Source organism: Macaca fascicularis, chromosome 3 (assembly GCF_037993035.2).
Source record: "Macaca fascicularis isolate 582-1 chromosome 3, T2T-MFA8v1.1".
Taxonomy (NCBI): Eukaryota; Metazoa; Chordata; class Mammalia; order Primates; family Cercopithecidae; genus Macaca; species Macaca fascicularis.
This window is the reverse complement of record NC_088377.1, coordinates 197,801,298-197,819,786: the sequence shown is the minus strand read 5'-3', so window position 1 is coordinate 197,819,786 and position 18,489 is coordinate 197,801,298. Positions and strand designations below refer to the sequence as shown.

General features: G+C 45.5%; 1 long non-coding RNA gene across 1 annotated transcript; it reads left to right on the top strand.

Moving 5' to 3' along the window:
- The first annotated feature begins 2,607 nt into the window (after positions 1 to 2,607).
- On the top strand, positions 2,608 to 12,879 carry LOC135970289 (uncharacterized). Its single transcript, XR_010585981.2, has 2 exons — positions 2,608 to 2,809; positions 12,199 to 12,879. It is a non-coding gene; the product is annotated as an uncharacterized lncRNA (long non-coding RNA).
- The last annotated feature ends 5,610 nt before the right edge of the window (positions 12,880 to 18,489 follow it).

The window sequence follows — 18,489 nt, the reverse complement described above, 5'->3', positions numbered from 1 at the left end:
CAGGCAAACAGACAGAGAAACAGAAACGAAGGGGACCTCATACATAAAAACACCAGGAAACGCAGGGGACCTCATACATAAAAACACCAGGAAACGCAGGGGACCTCATACATAAAAACACCGGGAAACGAAGGAGACCTCATACATAAAAACACCAGGAACCTGATGAGCAATCAGCTTTGCATTTACCAACCATCTGTCTTCTCAAAGGACACTTACGTTGGAGAGATTGACACCTCCCTTGATCTCCACTGGCCACCATCATCCCTGCACAAGGACACTGAATGCCTGCCACGTAGGCAAAATAGCGTGTCTACCGTGCACATCCGAAAAACAGCGGGCCTACTGTGCACATCTGAATCCAAACACACCCCTCTATGTAGAAACTCTGTAGCCCAGATTTGATCTGTTCTGCTTTTCTCTTGATGTGTGATAACCTCAACACCAGTGGCATCAAATGACAACCCTATCATACTCACGGTGCTGTAAGCCAGGCATCCAGATGTCCAGGCATCCAGGTGTCCAGGCATCCAGGTGTCCAGGTGTCCAGGCATCCAGGTGTCCAGGTGTCCAGGTGGGTGCAGCAGGGCTGGTTGGTGTCTGCCCTGTGGTTAATGGGGTGGCTTGAGTAGCTGGATGGGTCAGGGGTAGCTTCACTGGGGTCCCTCGTGGAGCCTCTCTCATGCCTGTTGGCTCTTGGTTCCTCTTGAGTTGCAACTTTGGGCGCTGGAACATCTTAGAAGCTTCGTCAGTTGCCTCTCTGGCCTCTAGGGTGGGGTGACTGGAAGAGTTGGGGTTGGCCAGGGGCTTTGCTCCCTCCAGACAGCCTGTCCACTTGGCTGGCAGGGGCTTCTCCTCACATGGTGGTCTCTGGGTGGCCAAGGGTCTCACATGGTGTCTGGCCTCCCTTAGAGCAAGGATTTTGTGAGAAGGAGGTGGACGCTGCCTGGGCTCAGACCTGGGCCGTCACTTCTGTCTCCTCTTGTCTGCCCAGCAGTCATAGGCCCTGCCCATACTCCAGAGGCGGGGATGGAGCCCGCGTGTGTGGATGAGGTGTGGGTCAGAAAGGTGGCCATTTTAAATATGCACAGAGGCTTTTATCTTTCTCATCAGCTTAGTGTATATTTTTGATATTGTTCAGTGTCATTGTGTATTCAAAGTTAATTAAATTTTGTTAATTTACTTAACTACAACGAGTATTTCATCTGAAGTCCATTTTTGCTAGTCATTTTAATCCAAGAACTCATTATGGCTCTGAAGTCCCTCTGGGATGTCCACCAGGCCATTATATTCATAAAATATTCTGTTATTGATGTCTGAGATGGTTGGTGTGGAGAGCCACCATTTGCCCATGTGTTCCTCTGCTGACAGACATGTGGCCATTGTGAATACACTGCCATGAATGTGGTGATGGTGGCCATCACCAGGACATGGCCTCCTGCCTGCCCCACAGGCAGAGTCCTTCAGAGGTGTGCTTGTTGGCGAGCCTCCCTCACACATCCTCGCTCATGGGCCTCCAATACACAGCTTCCCTTACACGCCTCCCTCACAGACCTCCCTCACAAAGCCTCCTTCACACAGCCTCCCTCACAGGCCTTCCTCAGAGTCTCCCACATAGCCTTCCTCATGGGCCTCTGGTACACAGCACAGCCTCTCTCATATGCCTCCTTCACACAGCCTCCCTCACACAGCCTCCCTCACAGGCTTCCCTCACATGCCTCCCTCACATAGCCTCCTTCACAGCCTCCCACACAGCCTCCCTCACACAGCCTCCCTCAGCCTCCCTGACACAGCTTCCCTCACACAGCCTCCATGACAGCCTCCTTTATACAGCCTCCCCGACATAACCTCCCTGACACAGCCTCCCTCACACAGCCTCCCTCACACAGCCTACCACAAAGCCTCCCACACAGCCTCCCTCACACAGCCTCCCTCATGGGCCTGCCGTGCATAGCCTCTCTCATGTGCCTCCCTCATAGCCTCCTACACAGCCTCCCTCGGCAGGGATGGTGAGGAGGGGTTGAACCTCTGGTGTGGAAGCAAGGGAGGCAGTTAGAGGAGGAGGAATAGGTGGGAGGCTGGACAGGAGGAAAACGATGACTGCTTCCTGCATATGTGCTCAGAATTTCCTGGAAACACGCTGTCCTTGAAAGATCAGGCCGTCAGATGCGCGACACGTCCCCTTTTCAAAAGGCGACAGTCTTGATTTATGGAACGGACGCAAATCACTCCCCTTAGCTTCACCTACTACCTTCCTTTCGTGTTTGACTCAGGTTTTGTTAGGATGGAGGAGGCCAGGAAGGGTTTCGGTTGGAGAACCCTGCGGGTGGGCTGTGGAGTTGTAAGGAAAAGCGAATGAGTAGAAATGATTTTAAAAAAGGATTGTGGACTTTAGATGCTCAGTATCATGACTGAAATGATAGTCAACCTAAGGTCATGTCCAACAGAAATGTAAACAAAATGGATAATGCAGGAAAAAGAAAAAAAGAAAAAAGCAAAACAAGCAAACGAAAATAAGGGTTGAGAGTCTGGTCGCTCTGACCTTGAATGAATTAGTGTCATGTGCTGCAAACCAATGTGAAGGCAAACGGCTTTTGTGAAAACAACATTCTCGATGGAGTTCGGCTTCTCCGGCCTCTCCAGGTCTGTGCAGCAGAATCTTCATAGAAAAAGCCCCATGGGCCCCTCCAGTGTGGGTGCTGCCTGCAGCTGTGCCTGGCATTGTCTGCGTGGAACCTCCTGCTGGTGCCGAAGGTCCTGACGAGGCTGGGTGAGCCTGCGCAGTGCAGTGAGAATGGAAAGCACTAATGTGAGCATTAACAGCAATAATGGCAGCGTTAGCATGTGGCATTTATGGAGTGCCGACTTTGTGCCGGGCACTGGTCTAAGATGGTTGCAAGACTGACAGCCGTCAGTGGGGTTAAGTGCGGTCATTGTCCCCATTTCTTAGAGGGAAACTGAGTCAAGACCGAGTGCCTTCCTGAGGTTATACAGATGGGAAGTATAGGAGCTAGGATTTGAGCCAGACGATGGCCTCCAGAGCTTGTGTCCCCAGCTGTGAGACAGTCCGCATGACAGCCTGTGGGAATACCGACTGTGGGATGGAGTGTGAGTTCCCAGGTCTTCTTCCCTAGGGGTCTGGGGGAAATGTCTCTCGGGTGCAAAAGAACACTCTTGCTTTGATCCTGACTGACTCTTCTCGCATTGTGGAGTTTCTGTTGCCTTTCCTTATCTGACATAGCTCTGGACCCCACTGGTTTGTTCTGGGAAGGGCGCCTCTCCCTCAGGGACTCAGGAAACCCCAAACAGCCACTGCCTTCCCCTGCCCGTGATTCACGTTGTTCTTGAAGGCTTATGTGGGGGAAGAACAAGCGTTAATAATTATAAGGCCCCTTAGAGAGCATCGGTCGCCTGAGGGAATCAAACTGTCAAACTCACTTTTCAACTTTCCAGACCTCACTGTCCCACCCAAGCATCTGGGCAAGTTAATCTTTTCCTTTAATTGTCTTAATAAAAATAATGCCCTGTGAATGATTTCTTGGGAAAGCCAATGTAATAGAAACAAAAAAGTGTTAATTTGGGGAAAACATCTGGGATTCAAACCGAAATGAAATTGATGTAAGCGAGGCGCAGTGGAGAGATTTGGCATGGCTGGGAAACAGCTTCTGTATTCTCTCTTCCATCTATGTCCTGCTTGTTTGAGGCGAGCATAACAACTGTTTCATTCGATGCGATACGTCTATTTCATCTTGAAGACCGCCTCTGGGAGTTAGCAGGGCCACACATTAAAGCCCTGCCCTGCACTTCAAGACCCTTCTAATCTTGTTAGAAGTTGAAAGTCCTCAGCTCTGAGCTATTAGAATATGTGGGACCAGGAGAGACAGGAAACACTCTACACTTTGGGAGGATGGAAAAGCACCCTGAAGGAAGGAGGTAATGCAGCCGGCATACCCAAAAGCTTGTTCACAAATACTTATTAAGTGTCTTCTGTCTGCAAACTCGTGTGATAGTGTATGTATGTGGAACATGACAATAATTACTTTAGCAAGCCCTCTGCAAGGGAAATCCAACATATCAACACAAACAGCAATGGCACGCGGTGCACAGTGAGGAGCAACACAGTCAGTGCAGGTTGTCCTTGACATTCAAAGGAGGGAAACGCTGTTGCACGCTCTGGAAGGTCCGAGAGCAGAGGTGGATGGGAGGGTGAGGAGCATCGGAAGGCCGGACATGGAACACAGGACAAAAAATCGGAATGGTCTTGACAAAGTCCTGGGATTTGAATGGGTAGAGACGGTGGAATGGGATTTGAAGTCACTGGATCAGAAATGCACATCATTTGGGGTTGAAAAGTGTAAGATGTCTGCGGTTACCAAATGAATGGGTCTGTGGAAGACAAAAATGGGTAAGCAGGTGAGTGAGACAGGACCACACAGGGCCAGGATGCAGAGGCCCTGGGTTTGCAGCACAAGTGTCCTTCACTAAGTAAGCAATGTGGGGTTTTCCCCCCACACACGTGAACACACACGTGAACACACACACACACACACACACACACACACACACACACACACACACAGACCATAGCTTTATTGATGTATAATTTACCTAAAATGCACCTCACTCCATTAGAGTATAGTATTCATTGGGTTCTGATAAATGTGAAGTCCTGCAACTACCACCACAATAACATTTTAGAATACTTCCATCACCCCCCAAATTCCCTCCTGTCCCTTTGCAGGTAGTTCCAGCTCCTACCCCAGCCTCTGGCAATCACTGACCTGCTTTCTCCCTCGATAGCTTCACCTTTCCCGGAATTTCATGTAAAGGGAATCATACGGTATGGAGTCTCCTATGACTGGCTTCCCTCTGGGGCATGATGTGGTAGAGTCACCCACGCTGCTGCGTATGTTAAGAGTTTAGTTGTTTTTATTGCTGAATAATATTTCATTGCATGGTTATACTACATTTTGTTTACTCACCAGTTGATGGACATTTGGGTTCTTTCCAGTTTTTGGCTATTATAAATGATGCTATTATGAACATTCACATAGAAGTTTTAACGTGGGCGTATTTCTTCATTTTTCTTGGGTAGATGCCTAGAAGTGGGATTGATGGGTTTGTTGGTAAGTGTATGTTTAACTTAATAAGAAATTGCCAAAACTGTTTCCATTTTCCACATTCAGCGATAACGTATGTATATGATTTCATCAACTTAGGTAAAGGTTTGTAAATTTTATTGATCTTTCTAAGAACCATTTCTTGGCTTCATTGATTTTTAACTATTGCTTGCCTGTTGTCCATTTCATTGATATCTACACTATCTTGATGATCTCTTTCCTTCTTACTTCGGGTTTAATTAGACCTTTTCCTAGCTTCTTAAAATGGCATTTCATATCATTGACTATAGACTTTCCTATTTTCTAACATAGGCTGTTAGCAGTAAGCATACTACTTCAGCTATGTCTCACAAATTTTCGTATGTTGTGTTTTCATTTGCATTTTGTTCAAGATATATTTTCCTTATGATGTCTCTTTGGGCCTGTTGATTATGTATAAGCATTGTGTGTAGAGTTTCCACATATTTGGGGATTTACCAGAATATTTTTTCTGTTTTAATTTAAAATTTTATTCTGCTGTGCTCAGAGAACATGCTCTTCATGATTTCAGTCTCTTTAAATGTATAGAGACTTGCTCGATCCCAGGATGTGGTCTATCCTGGAGAGTGTTCCCTATGTGTTTGAAAAGAATGTGTATTTTGCTGTTGTTGAGTGGAGTGCTTTCCAGATGTCAATTGTTTGACAGTGTTGCTCTATGTTCTTGCTGGTGTTCTATCTACTTGATTTATGAATTATGGAGGGAGGAGTGGTGAAACATCTAGCTATAACTAGTTGTCTATTTCTTCTTTTGATTCTGTCAGTTTTGCTTCCTGTATTTGGAGCTCTATTGTTAGGTGCATATATGCCTAAATTATTATATATTTCTACTACTTTGGACATTTTATCATTATGAAATGTACCTCTCTGTCTTGAGTAATATTATTTAGCTTAAAACTGTGTGATATTAACATAACCAATCTACTGCTCTCATATGTACAGTTTGCATATCTTTTCACTTTTACTGTCTTTGTAGCTTTCATTTAAAATATGTCTTATGTAGAAAGCATACAGTTAGAGCTAGTCTCAAAATCTTTGCCTTTTGATTGGAGTGGCATGTAAATTTATATTTAATGTAAAATTGATATGCTTAGATTCATGTATGTCATTTTGCTCTCTTGTTCTTCCTTCTTTTGTGTTAATATTTAAGTAGAACATTTTTATATCTCTATTGATTTCTTAGCTATATTTCTTTGTGTGCTTTAAAAATTATTTGTAGTTGTTCTAGGGATTATATAAGTATTTTAAACTTATCACGATCTACTTCAAGTTGATACTGACGTTCTTCTGGTAAGTCAGGCACTTTGCACTGGTACAGCTTCATTTTCTCCTCTCTTTCTTTGTGCTGTTGTTGATACACACACACACCTACATATACATATGTATGTATAACATATATGTGCATGATGTATATATGTATAAAATCTATATGTATACAATTAGAATTAAAATATATATAATACACATATGTATATACATACACACATATGCACACACATGCACACACACATTCCTATATGTTAAAATCCAACAACACAGTATTTTTTTTGCTTTAAACACTCTTTAAAAGAAATTCAGAGATAAAAAGAAAAGTTTATATTCTTGTATATTTATGCAGATTATAACTCGTATTTACCATTTCTGGTGTGTTTTATTGTTTCCTGTGGATCTGAGTTACTATCTGGTGTCATTTTCCTTCAGTCCACAGGCATTCTTTTATCATTGCTTGTAGTGAAGTTCTAATAGCAACAAACTCTGTTTTGTTTTTTTTTTAAAATATGGAATCTTGCTCTGTCACCCAGGCTGGTGTACGGTGACGTGATCTCAGCTCACTGCAACCTCCGCCTCTCAGGTTCAATCTATTCTCCTGCCTCAGCCTCTCAAGTAGCTGGGATTACAGGTGCATGCCACCATGCCTGGCTAATTTTTGTATCTTTTAGTAGAGATGGGATTTTGCCATGTTGGCCAGGATGGTCTTGAACTCCTGACCTCAAGTGATCTGCCTGCCTCAGCCTCCCAACATGTTGGGATTATAGGCGTGAGTGACCACGCCTGGCCTCTATCTATTTTTTCATATCTAGAAAAGTTTTAATTTCATTACCATATTTGTATGATAGTTTAACTGAATATAGACTTCTTGGTTGATAGTTTTATTCTTTTTGCACTTGAATATGTCATGTCTGTTGGCCACATTGTTTCTGGTGAGAAATTACCTTTACATTGTATCTTTGTTTCTCTATATGTGATATGTTATTTTTCTCTTGCTGCTTTTGAGATTTTCTCTTTAACTTTGGTTTCCAGCAGTTTGACTATAATGTGTCCAATTGTGGCTTTCTTATTGTTCATCTTACTTGGGGTTGGTGAGTTTCTTGGATCTGTAAGTTAGTGTCTTTCACCAAATCTGGGAAGTTTTTGTACACTATTTCTTCAAATAATTTTTTTCCCTTCTTTTCTCCTGTATTTCTGGAGCTCTAAGTACATGTATGTTGGTATGTCTAACATTGATCTGCAGTCCGTGAGGCTAAGTACATGTATGCTGGTATGTCTAACATTGATCTGCAGTCTCTGAGGCTCTATTCATTTTTCTTTGTCTTTCTTCTCTCTGTTCTTTGGATTGAATATTTTCTACTTATCTTTCTTTAAGTTCACTGATTTTTTTTTCTTCTGCTACCTCATAGCTGCTGCTGAGCCCATCTAGTGAAATCTTTATTTCAGTTATTTTACTTTCCAGTTCTAGAATTTCTGTTTGGTTCTATTATATAGCTTCCAATATTTTGTTCTCTACCTATTCAGTCATGTTTAGCACATTTACTCTAATCCTTTGGACGTATTTCCTTTTGAATTGTTGAGCATGTTTACAAGAGCTTTTTACAAAAATCTTTGTCTCTTAAGTTCAACTTCTGGCCCTTCTGGGACTCACTTTATATTGATTGGTTTTTGTTTTTCTTCCCTGAGTATGGGTTATACTTTTATTTTCTTTTTGCATGTCTTATAATTTGTGTTTGAAAACTGGACATTTTAAGTACTACACTGAAATGACTATGAATTCTGGTTTGTTCCTCTGAGGGTGTAGACAATTAGCTTGCCTAGACTCAAAATGCAAAGCGTCTCCGCTGTGTGTGCAGCCACTAATATCTTTATTTTGTTTTTCTTTTCACTTTCTTTATGGCCTGGCTCCCTAGTGCTCTCCCAGTGCCTACGTAGGCTAGCAGTCAGCCAATGATTTGAGTAGAGGTCAGCCAATGATTTGAGTAGAGGTCAGCCAGTGATTTGAGTAGAGGTCAGCCAGTGATTTGAGTAGAGGTTATGCTGTTCCATTCAAGCCACGAAGGCTTCGGCTGTACCATGTGGCTGTGTGTGGACTGCAGGATGTATTCAAAGACACGGACACATCACAAGTGTCTCATGCGTGTAATTTTGACAGACTTTTCCAGCATCTTCTGTGTGCAGTTCGGCAGCAGTGACATGTGATGAGCACATCTCGGCTCTTTCATGGCTTGTTTCCCTCCACAACCTCCTTCTTACGTCTCCAGCTGCTTTTGCCACCCACCCTGAACATTGGTGAGGACACACGAATTTGCTGTCGGGTGTGTGTGTGAGCTCATGGGTGTGTGTGTGAGCTCATGAGTGAGTGTGAGTAGTGAGCAGTGTTTGACTGGAAATTGTGGGACCTGGATTTTAAGTAATTTCTCATCTCATCTGACTGACCGAACCAGCTAGTCAGAAGCTACAGACTCTGTGGCTTCTGACCATAAGGCTGCACACCCTCCCTACCTGATCTAGTGAGAGGTGGTGTGGGAATGCCCCAAGAAGGAAGGCTGCAGGTTCACCAGTCTTACCTGGTGCAGGCTGGCTTTCTGCAAGTAAACAGTTCTCAAGTTGTTACCTGCCTTTGGTTGTTTTCCAGTGCATCAAAATGGATATGTTTAATATATATATTTTTTCATTTAGTACATGTTTTCTGTGGAGGGAAAATGTCTAATATTCTCAGACCACCATAGTGAAACTAGGTTGCTTTAGAAGTTGCCTGGATGGTGTGTCAGGTTGAGGAACAGGGTGAATGTGTGAAATGGGTGATCCACGGTGAGAGGAAGGGGATGGGGCCACATGAGGAGCAGTCGAGGTCGTGCTGGAGAAGGTGGCAAGGTGCGGGCAGTGAGAACAGAGAGGGAGGAACAGATGGTGTGGTGTGACTGAACATGGGTGAGTTACTGGAACTCACAAAACCTCAAAACCAGGTTGTTGGAAATTAAAAAGGCAAATACAAGAGAGCGAGAGCAATAGCTAGAAGGGAAGACAGGGTGGCTGATGTATTATTTAAGATGAAAGTGACCTGTGCAACCTGGTAGGCAGAGAGGGAAGTTCAATGGAGAGGTTAAAGACAAAGAATAAAGAAAGCCATGTGTGTGGGGACATAGTCTTGAAATTGTGTTCACCTCGTCTGGATGTTACATCTGGGACACAGTAGCCTTTGTTCTGGCTTAGATGGTGACAAGCTGAGAGGAGCGTCTTCCAAACGTTGCCCACTGATGCACACCTTGCCTCTTTGGTTGAGAGAGGTGGCACCATCACTGACTAAATAAATGGACAGTGGACACTCCTCCTTCCTATGAATGCTCACTTTTCTTTTTCGAGAGGAAGAAAGGGTATTTTTCTTTCTAAGACTATGGATATAATAGTGCAGACGTGGAAAAAGGGAGAATGTGAATGACCATTTGGAATATTTGATCTAGATCAGTAAATGTCATCTTAAAGAAGTGGAAAAATGATTTATTATATAGTTGACATTGGTGAGGACACATGAATTTACTGTCAGGTGGGTGTGTGAGCTCATGAGTGAGTGTGGGTAGTGAGCAGTGTTTGACTGGAAATTGTGGGACCTGGATTTTAAGTAATTTCTCATCTCAGCCCAGCAGTTTTTTCATTTCCCCCAGAAAAACTGGATTTGATGATATCTAAAGACCAGCACAGATACATACTTTATAATGATTCTTGTGGTCTGGTTGGGGAGTATATATTTCAACAGACTTCTAGATCTTGTATTAGTTGTTCCTGGGTGTATGTGCAAAGGAAAGGCTGCCTCATAATAAATTGGTTAGATTGTTTTATAACAAGATTTTTTTTTTTTTTTTTTACATTTGTGATCAAAGCTTGAGATTTAGTTAAAATCCTTATGGCAATGATATTGTTTGACTCTGTGTCCCAACCCAAATCTCATCTTGAATTGTAATAATCCTCATGTGTCAAGAGCTGGACCAGGTGGAGATAATTGGATCATGGGGGCAGTTTCCCCCATACTGTTCTTGTGATAGTGAGTGAGTTATCATGAAATCTGATGGTTTTATAAGGGGCTTCCCTCTTCACTTGGCTTTTATTTCTGTCTTGCCTGCCGCCATGTAAGACATGCCTTTGCTCCTCCTTCACCTTCCACCATGATTGTGAGGTCTCCCCGGCCATGTGAAACTGTGAGTCCATTAAACCTCTTTTTTATTTACAAATTACCCAGTCTCAGGTATGTCTTTATTAGTAACATGAAAACAGATTAATACAGACAATGTTCAACATGACTTCTTCTTTTGCTGAATTCCTGCCTCTAATAAAGGGCATTATATTAATATTGGGGTGCAGTCCAACCGAGCTCACCTGTGAGTGGCCACAGAATCCTGCAGATGGGGGGATTTGAGTGATGGTACTCAAAAGGCTCACCTGCTCAAAATCATATTCCATCTCCAGGTGCTCTGGAATTCTACCCTGAGGAACACCTTCCAAAGGGTGAAGGCATTATATTTCCCGGATTCATTTTCAGAAACTCAGTGCTTCGTGGAAATAATGACGGATTTCACCCTTGACACTGTAGTGGGGCTGAGTTTATTTCAAACTTTTTGGTGCCATGGGGCAATATCACGTTGTTGGTGACTTGAGTGATGCGGCATGGAGAGGGGACATGGCATGCAGGAAGTGCCTCCATGCGTCACTGCAAAGGTACTCCTGAGCTAGGCCTCCTGTGTCCTGTCTTCTTCCCTCTACTTTGTCCCCCGTACACTTGCTGGCCCACTCTACCTGTTGTAGTCAGAGTGCTTTTAGTTGCAAAAACCCAGAAACCCCTTAGGCTAGTTAAGATGGGGAAGGGGGTTTATTTTAAGGGGCAGAAGAACTCATGAAAGCCAAAGACAGGGAGTGAAGGACAGCTGGATCCCCTGGAAGCTGAAAGTGGGGATCACACAGCCAGGAATTAAAACAATGGCTCCTGTTGTAATGTCTTAGTTGTATTCCTCTCATCTGGTAGACTGGCTTCCTCTGCTAAAGAATGACCTAGGATGGCCAGCCTGGCCCCAGTCTTTAAGCTCTCCTAGGCCTGGTGCCCACCTCTCACTGCCTGATTCCTTCTGTATTGATTGGCTCAGATTTCTTTTTCTTTTCTTTTCTTTTTTTGAGATGGAGTGTCTGTTGCCGAGGCTAGAGTGCAGTGGTGAGATCTCGGCTTACCACAACCTCTGCCTCCCGGGTTCAAGAGATTTTCCTGCCTCAGCCTCCTGAGTAGCTGGGACTACAGGCACGTGCCACCATGCCCAGCTAATTTTTGTATTTTTAGTAGAGACGGGATTTCACCATGTTGACCAGGCTGGTCTTGAACTCCTGACCTCAAGTGATCCGCCTGCCTCAGCCTTGCAAAGCGTTGGGATTACAGGCGTGAGCCACTGCGCCTGGCCAAATTTCTAAGAGAAATACTCTTATAGACTCAGCTCAACTTGGTTGGGGGAGAGTCCTTTGCACCTGGTAATCCTTTAAGTTTCTGTGCCAGAAGGTGAAGGTCACAGAATCTGTTGGTCCCTACCCCAGAGTCAAGCGGGGGATTCCTGCAGACTCCACAAGGATGGGGCAGCAGCTGTGGCTGCCTCTAATACATGCTAACCATTGCTCTGATTTTGTCATTCATTTGCACCAAAAACTTAAACAAAAAATCCTTATTTCTTGCAAGACTGTTTACGACATGGCCTATGGTGTCTCTCTCATCTCACTTGCTGCATTTCTCCTTGCCCAGACACTGCCTCCGTCTCCCCGGGCCGACTGCTGCAGTCCCAAATGCCCTGCTGCTGCCTCAGGACATCTGTACTGGCCGTCTGCAGCCTCAGGGTTCTTCCCCTCCCAGCTGTCAACCTGTCTCACTTTAGCCCCCTCAGGGCTTCACTGAAAGACCACCTTCTCCTCGAGACCTCCCTGTGCACCGTCTCCTGAGGTGGGACGAGAAGAAACACTGACCGTCCCTCCATGGGACTTTGTCTGGCCTCACTCGCATAGTCTAACCGGGTTATGCATTTTGGGGAAGAGTGTCCCCGGTCTTTGGGGAAGACTGCCTACGCCGGTCTGACGGTGAGAGTAAGACCAGACAAACCCCCATTGTGGGACAGTCAATATCTCTCAAAACAGAGGAGGACATGAAAACCCAGGAAGGACTGAGGAACTGTCCCAGAGAGGTGGCTGAAGAGACATGTCAGTGTCATGACAGCCGCACCAGAGAAGGACGTCGGTGGAAGGACCAGTGGTGCCTGGATGGTCTGGAGTTCTGGCAGCAATGGAGCAGCGCTGGGGCCCTGGTTGTAACAGACGGATTCTAGTGACGTAAGATGTTAAGTCTGGGGGAAGCCGAGTGGGGGTACTATCTTTGCAACTTTTCTTTAAATCTAAAACTATTCTGAAGTAAACATTTTATTTTTAAAAAGCACGTGTCCATTACCTTGACATTACTCTTGCATCTTCCCTGCTGCAGCGCCTAGTGAGGGGCAGCTGCCTGTGGGGCCAGCACTGCCCGCCTGCCCGGGGGCTGCCTCTCCCACCCGCAAAGTCCCCTGCCTTGTGTCGTACGTTCAACTCTCTCCTTCAACTTCTGGAGCCAGTGCTCCTCCTTGATGAAGCTGCCCTGACCTTGAGACACAGGTAGCATTCTTCGTGTCCCAGGACTCCCCTGGGACCTCCTCTCTGCGGCCGGGCGCTAGCAGCTGCCTTGAGACCTCCCGTGCGTCTGATCACATGATGTCCCCAGCTCAGGAATGAATCCCGCTCAATCCTGGACTCCCACAGTGTGAGGTGTAGGACGCCATGGGTGCTCGTTGAGTGGATAAAGCCGAAGGCTCACGTCTTTCCTGCAAAGTCCCCTACCCGTGTCCATTATGAGGTGGTTTTGGGGGAGAAAAGGCCAAGACCACCTTGGCGAGTGGGCTGGGCGTCCTGGATGTTGGAGGTCAGAAGTGAATGATGGACACATGCTGAGACTGAAGCGTCTGGATCTGGATGAATGCTTTAAAAAGAGAGTGTGTGTGTCTGAGGGTGCTGAATTTCCACCTAGGCGCCAGAGAGAGTGACCAGAGGAGGAAGACGCCCCCCCGCCCGCCCGCCAAGGGAGAACTTCCCGGCCCCAGCAGAGTCCCGGGCTGCCCTGGCCTCCGCTCTGGAACGTGTGACAAGCACCCACAGCACGAGCAAGGGGTGAGGCCAGCCCTGCAGACCCCATAGTCACAGCCAGGCCTGGGTGGAGTGTGACTGCCCAGTGGGTGCAGGCCTTCGCAGAGCACCGCAGGCCTGCACCGGGTTGGCATGCGACACGCGGTTTGCGGCTTCCTTCTCAGGCCTGTTCCGGAGTGTGGGAGGCCTGCCAGGAGATCACGTGAGCAGGGGAGAGGAGGACATTCCTTGTGCCCAACCATGGGGAACAGTGTATTTTCCACAGCCTGATGAACTGAAGGGAAATTCAGAGCCAGCGTGCACGAGCTGATAAAAGGGGAGTAGCCCGCTTCTGTTGATCTTATAATGAGTTTGTAAATGCAGACATGCACACATCCCACCTGGTTGCGCTTAGAGACCAGGCATCCAGAGGCCCCCATCCCCTGGGCACAGCTACTGGGCGGTCAGCGGCCAGGGGGACTGACCCGTGCTCACCGGGTGCAGTGCAGGCCTCGGCTGGCTTCCTGCACACACTGCCTGAAGCTCCCCGAGAGAAGCATTTCCCCGTGAGAACAATACAGCCTTATTGAAGAAACTGAACACTGGGGACCCAGGGGCCGGTAGCTACAAGCTGAGTCAGTGAGGACAAGGCAGGCAGGAGACAAGGGGTGTTTACTCATCGCTTGGTGCCTCCCACAGAGACAGGATCCCCGCAGCCCCACCCGGCCTGTTCATTGTTCAGTCACCCTCAGTGCCTGGCATGGAGCTGGACTTAGGAGGTGCTGGGTGGCGTGTTTGGAAGGAATGGCCTAGAACCAACCTGCGGGAGGGCCCGGATGTGTGACCTCTCCTAGCAAGCCTTTCTTCCTCAAGGAGCAGAGTGTCGGTCACGTTGCCCGCAGTAGGGCCACACACGTTTATTCTCCTCCCTTTCCTCTCCAGAGCTTCGGAGAGGTTGATGGTGACCTGGGGAGGGTAACATGAGAAAGGGTGGGGATAGCAGGTTTGACTAGGTCAGATGCTAAGTTGGCAAGCATTAGGGGTGCCAGGTAAAATCCAAGATGCCCAGGTAATTTGAGTTTCTTGGAAACCTGGCTAGAAGGTGGTTCTCATGAACTTGGGATGTGGGTTGGAGGCCTGCAGGTAGCAGCTGGTCTCATGTGGAAGATGTGTTTTTCACAGCTGCAGACCCGAGCCCTCGCCTCCAATGCCTTCCCACAGACACATGCTGCTGGACACTAGTTACGAGAGTTTTGGGAGCCGCTGCCCCGTCGGCGCAGCGCCGTCTTCACGCTGCCAGGGCAGCCTGGTTTGGGACGAGCATGGGGGCGCAGGTGGGGAGGAGACACAGGTCTTCAGACCTCAGGTCCCACCTTTCCTGGGATTCTCCTTCCAGCTCAGGCATGAGTTACTCCTGTGGCTGTACTTAGAGGGTCTGAAGTTCTGCATTGTGACCTAGACTCTGTGGAGAATTATTGGAGAGAGAGCAGGGATGAGTGACTCAAACCCCTGCTTAGAAACCACACATTGTTACTGCTGAAAGGAGGCATCCACATCACTGTTATGTTGCCTTGTGCCGCGGATGGGGAACTGAGGCCGAGAAGGTTCAATGAGATACTCAATGAAGAGTCTCATGGTTCTCTTGCCTGATCGTCCCCACACTCAGGGACAGATGGGAGGATTGGTGCTATTGGAACATAGCCAGGGTCTGGCTTTCCTCAGGTTTGAAGGTGGCATTTGTAAATGTACATGTAGGAAAACAGTGATTGCTTCTGAAAGGCATGAGACAGAGTGAGCAATGAGAGAAAGATGGCACAGGCAGCTGTGTTGATTTTTGAGACCAAAAGGCCTGAGACAGAGTGAGCAATGAGAGAAAGATGGCACAGGCAGCTGTGTTTGAGAAAAGGACTCGGCTCTCGCCCTAATACAAAGTGTTGATATCACCTTGAACGATACAGGGCAAATGAAATCAGCTGCTTGGAGATTACAAAGTTAATTAAATATGGAGAAGTGAATTACACCCCGACATCTCAGATCCCCAGAGGGACGGCTGCGTGGATGGGCTCTGGGACTCCCAGAATTCCATGGTTGAGGGGCCTAAAGGGCCGAGCACTTGGTCCAGCTCCACTCGGACACTAGAGGCTGCTCTAGTCAGTCTTTGCCTGAGCTCATTACTAAGGGGAAATCCATCCCTTGTTTTCTCTCTCTCTCTCTCTTTTTTTTTTCGACAGTTAAAATATTTTAAATCAAAAAGACAGAGAATTAAAAATGCTGATGAGTATGTGGAGAAAGGGGAACCGTTGTCGCTGATGATAGAAATGTAAATCAGTATTGCCACTGTTAAAAAATAATGTGGAGGTTTCTCAAAAACCTAAAAATAGAATTATGCTATGATCCAGCAGTTCCACTGCTGAATATATATCTAAAGGAAAGGAAATTAATATATCAAAAATTTCTTTTTCTTTGGGTGGATACCCAGTAGTGGGATTGATGGGTCAAATGCATCCCTTGTTTTCTAAAGCAGGTAATTTTTGTTCCCAGGCATGAGTAGAAGTTTTGCTTAATCACATTTATGTGTAACTTACCCATTACCGGCAAGCCAGGAGACCACATACCTAGGGGAGAAAACAGTATCAGTTACCCAATGCCTTCTTCATTCACACTTAGTTTGAGATGACAAATTCTCCAAGTTCCTTTTTGTTGAGAGCAAAGCATCTATTTCCTATCTGCAGGAAGCGGAACTGGCACCTCCACGAGATACTCCTTAAGATTTTACCTGGAACACCCATTTAATTGAATATTTCATACAATGCTACTGTTTTTCACATTTTGAAGTTATAGTTGAGAATGTAGAAGTCACTTGGGGTTGTTTGCTGGGCTATAAAACCTGTGGTGGCTAAGATGGTATTTGACTGAAGAAAAAGAACAGATTCAGAATGAAGATTGTATTATTTTGGAAATGTTGGTTTTACTTGTTTTAAGAAAAAAAATTATTTTATCCAACATGGTGCTGTTTGCATATTCATTTCCTTGACAAGTAACAAAGTTATTGAAAAGACTATTTCTTTGGACCCTTTGATCACTGTGGCTTAGTAAGGTTGGAGACCTGCAGGCTCTGAACTAAAGACACAGATCTGGCCAGAAAATCCAGTTTTATTTAACTCAGCAAGTTTGATTTGACTCAGGCTGGGTCACTCTTTGTTTTTTTTTATTTATTTTTTATTATACTTTAAGTTCTGGGGTACATGTGCAGAACACGTGGGCTTGTTACATAGATATACATATGCCATGGTGGTTTGCTGCACCCATCAACTCATTATTTACGTTAGGTATTTCTCCTAATGTTATGCCTCCCCTAGCTTCCCACCCCCCAACAGGCTCCAGTGTATGATGGTCCCCTCCCTGTGTCCATGTGTTCTCATTGTTCAACTCCCACTTATGAGTGAGAATATGCAGTGTTTGATTTTCTGTTCTTGTGTTAGTTTGCTGAGAGTGATGGTTTCCAGCTTCATCCATCTCCCTGCAAAGGATATGAACTCATCCTTTTTCATGGCTGCATAGTATTCCTTGGTATATATGTGTCACATTTTCTTTATCCAGTCTGTCATTGATGGGCATTTGGGTTGGTTCCAAGTCTTTGCTATTGTGAACAGTGCTGCAGTGAACATACGTGTGCATGTGTCTTTATACTAGAACAATTTATAATCCTTTGGGTATATACCCAGTAATGGGATTGCTGGATCCAATGGTATTTCTGATTCTAGATCTTGAGGAATCGCCACACTGTCTTCCACAGTGGTTGAACTGATTTACACTGCTACCAACAGTGTAAAAGCATTCCTATTTCTCCACATCCTCTTCAGCATCTGTTGTTTCCTGACTTTTTAATGATTGCCATTCTAACTGGCATGAGATGATATCTCATTGTGGTTTTGATTTGCATTTCTCTAATGAGCAGTGATGAGCTTTCTTTTCATGTTTATTGGCAGCATAAATGTCTTCTTTTGAGAAGTGTGTGTTCATATCCTTCTCCCATTTTTTGATGGGGTTGTTTTTTTCTTATAAATTTGTTTAAGTTCCTTGTAGATTCTGGATATTAGACCTTTGTCAGATGGATAGATTGCAAAAATTTTCTCCCATTCTGTAGGTTGCCAGTTCACTCTGATACTAGTTTCCTTTGCTGTGCAGAAGCTCTTTAGTTTAATTAGATCCCATTTGTCAATTTTGGCTTTTGTTACCATTGTTTTTGATGTTTCAAACTATACTACAAGGCTACAGTAACCAAAACAGCATGGTACTGGTACCAAAACAGATATATAGACCAATAGAACAGAACAGAGGCCTCAGAAATAACACTACACATCTACAACCATCTGATCTTTGAAAAACCTGATGAAACAAGCAATGGGGAAAGGATTCCCTATTTAAGAAATGGTTTTGTGAAAACTGGCTAGCCATATGCAGAAAACTGAAACTGGACCCCTTCCTTACACCTCTTACAAAAAAATTCACTCAAGATGGATTAAAGACTTAAATGTTAAGACCTAAAACCACAAAAACGCTAGAAGAAAACCTAGGCAATATACCATTCAGGACATAGGCATGGGCAAAGGCTTCATGGTCAGGTCACTCTTAATTATTATTTTTTATTTGAGATGGAGTTTCACTCTGTCACCCAGGCTGGAGTGCAGTGGCCTGATCTCAGCTCACTGCAACCTCTGCCTCCCAGCTTCAAGCAATTCTCCTGCCTCAGCCTCCCAAGTAGCTGGGATTACAGGCACCTGCCACCATGCCCAGGCCAGGTCACTCTTTATGAGTCAGACAGACAGGTGAATGGGATGTTGGCCTGAGCCTTGAGAAACTGATAACAGGGAGGGTAAAAGGGACCATGAGA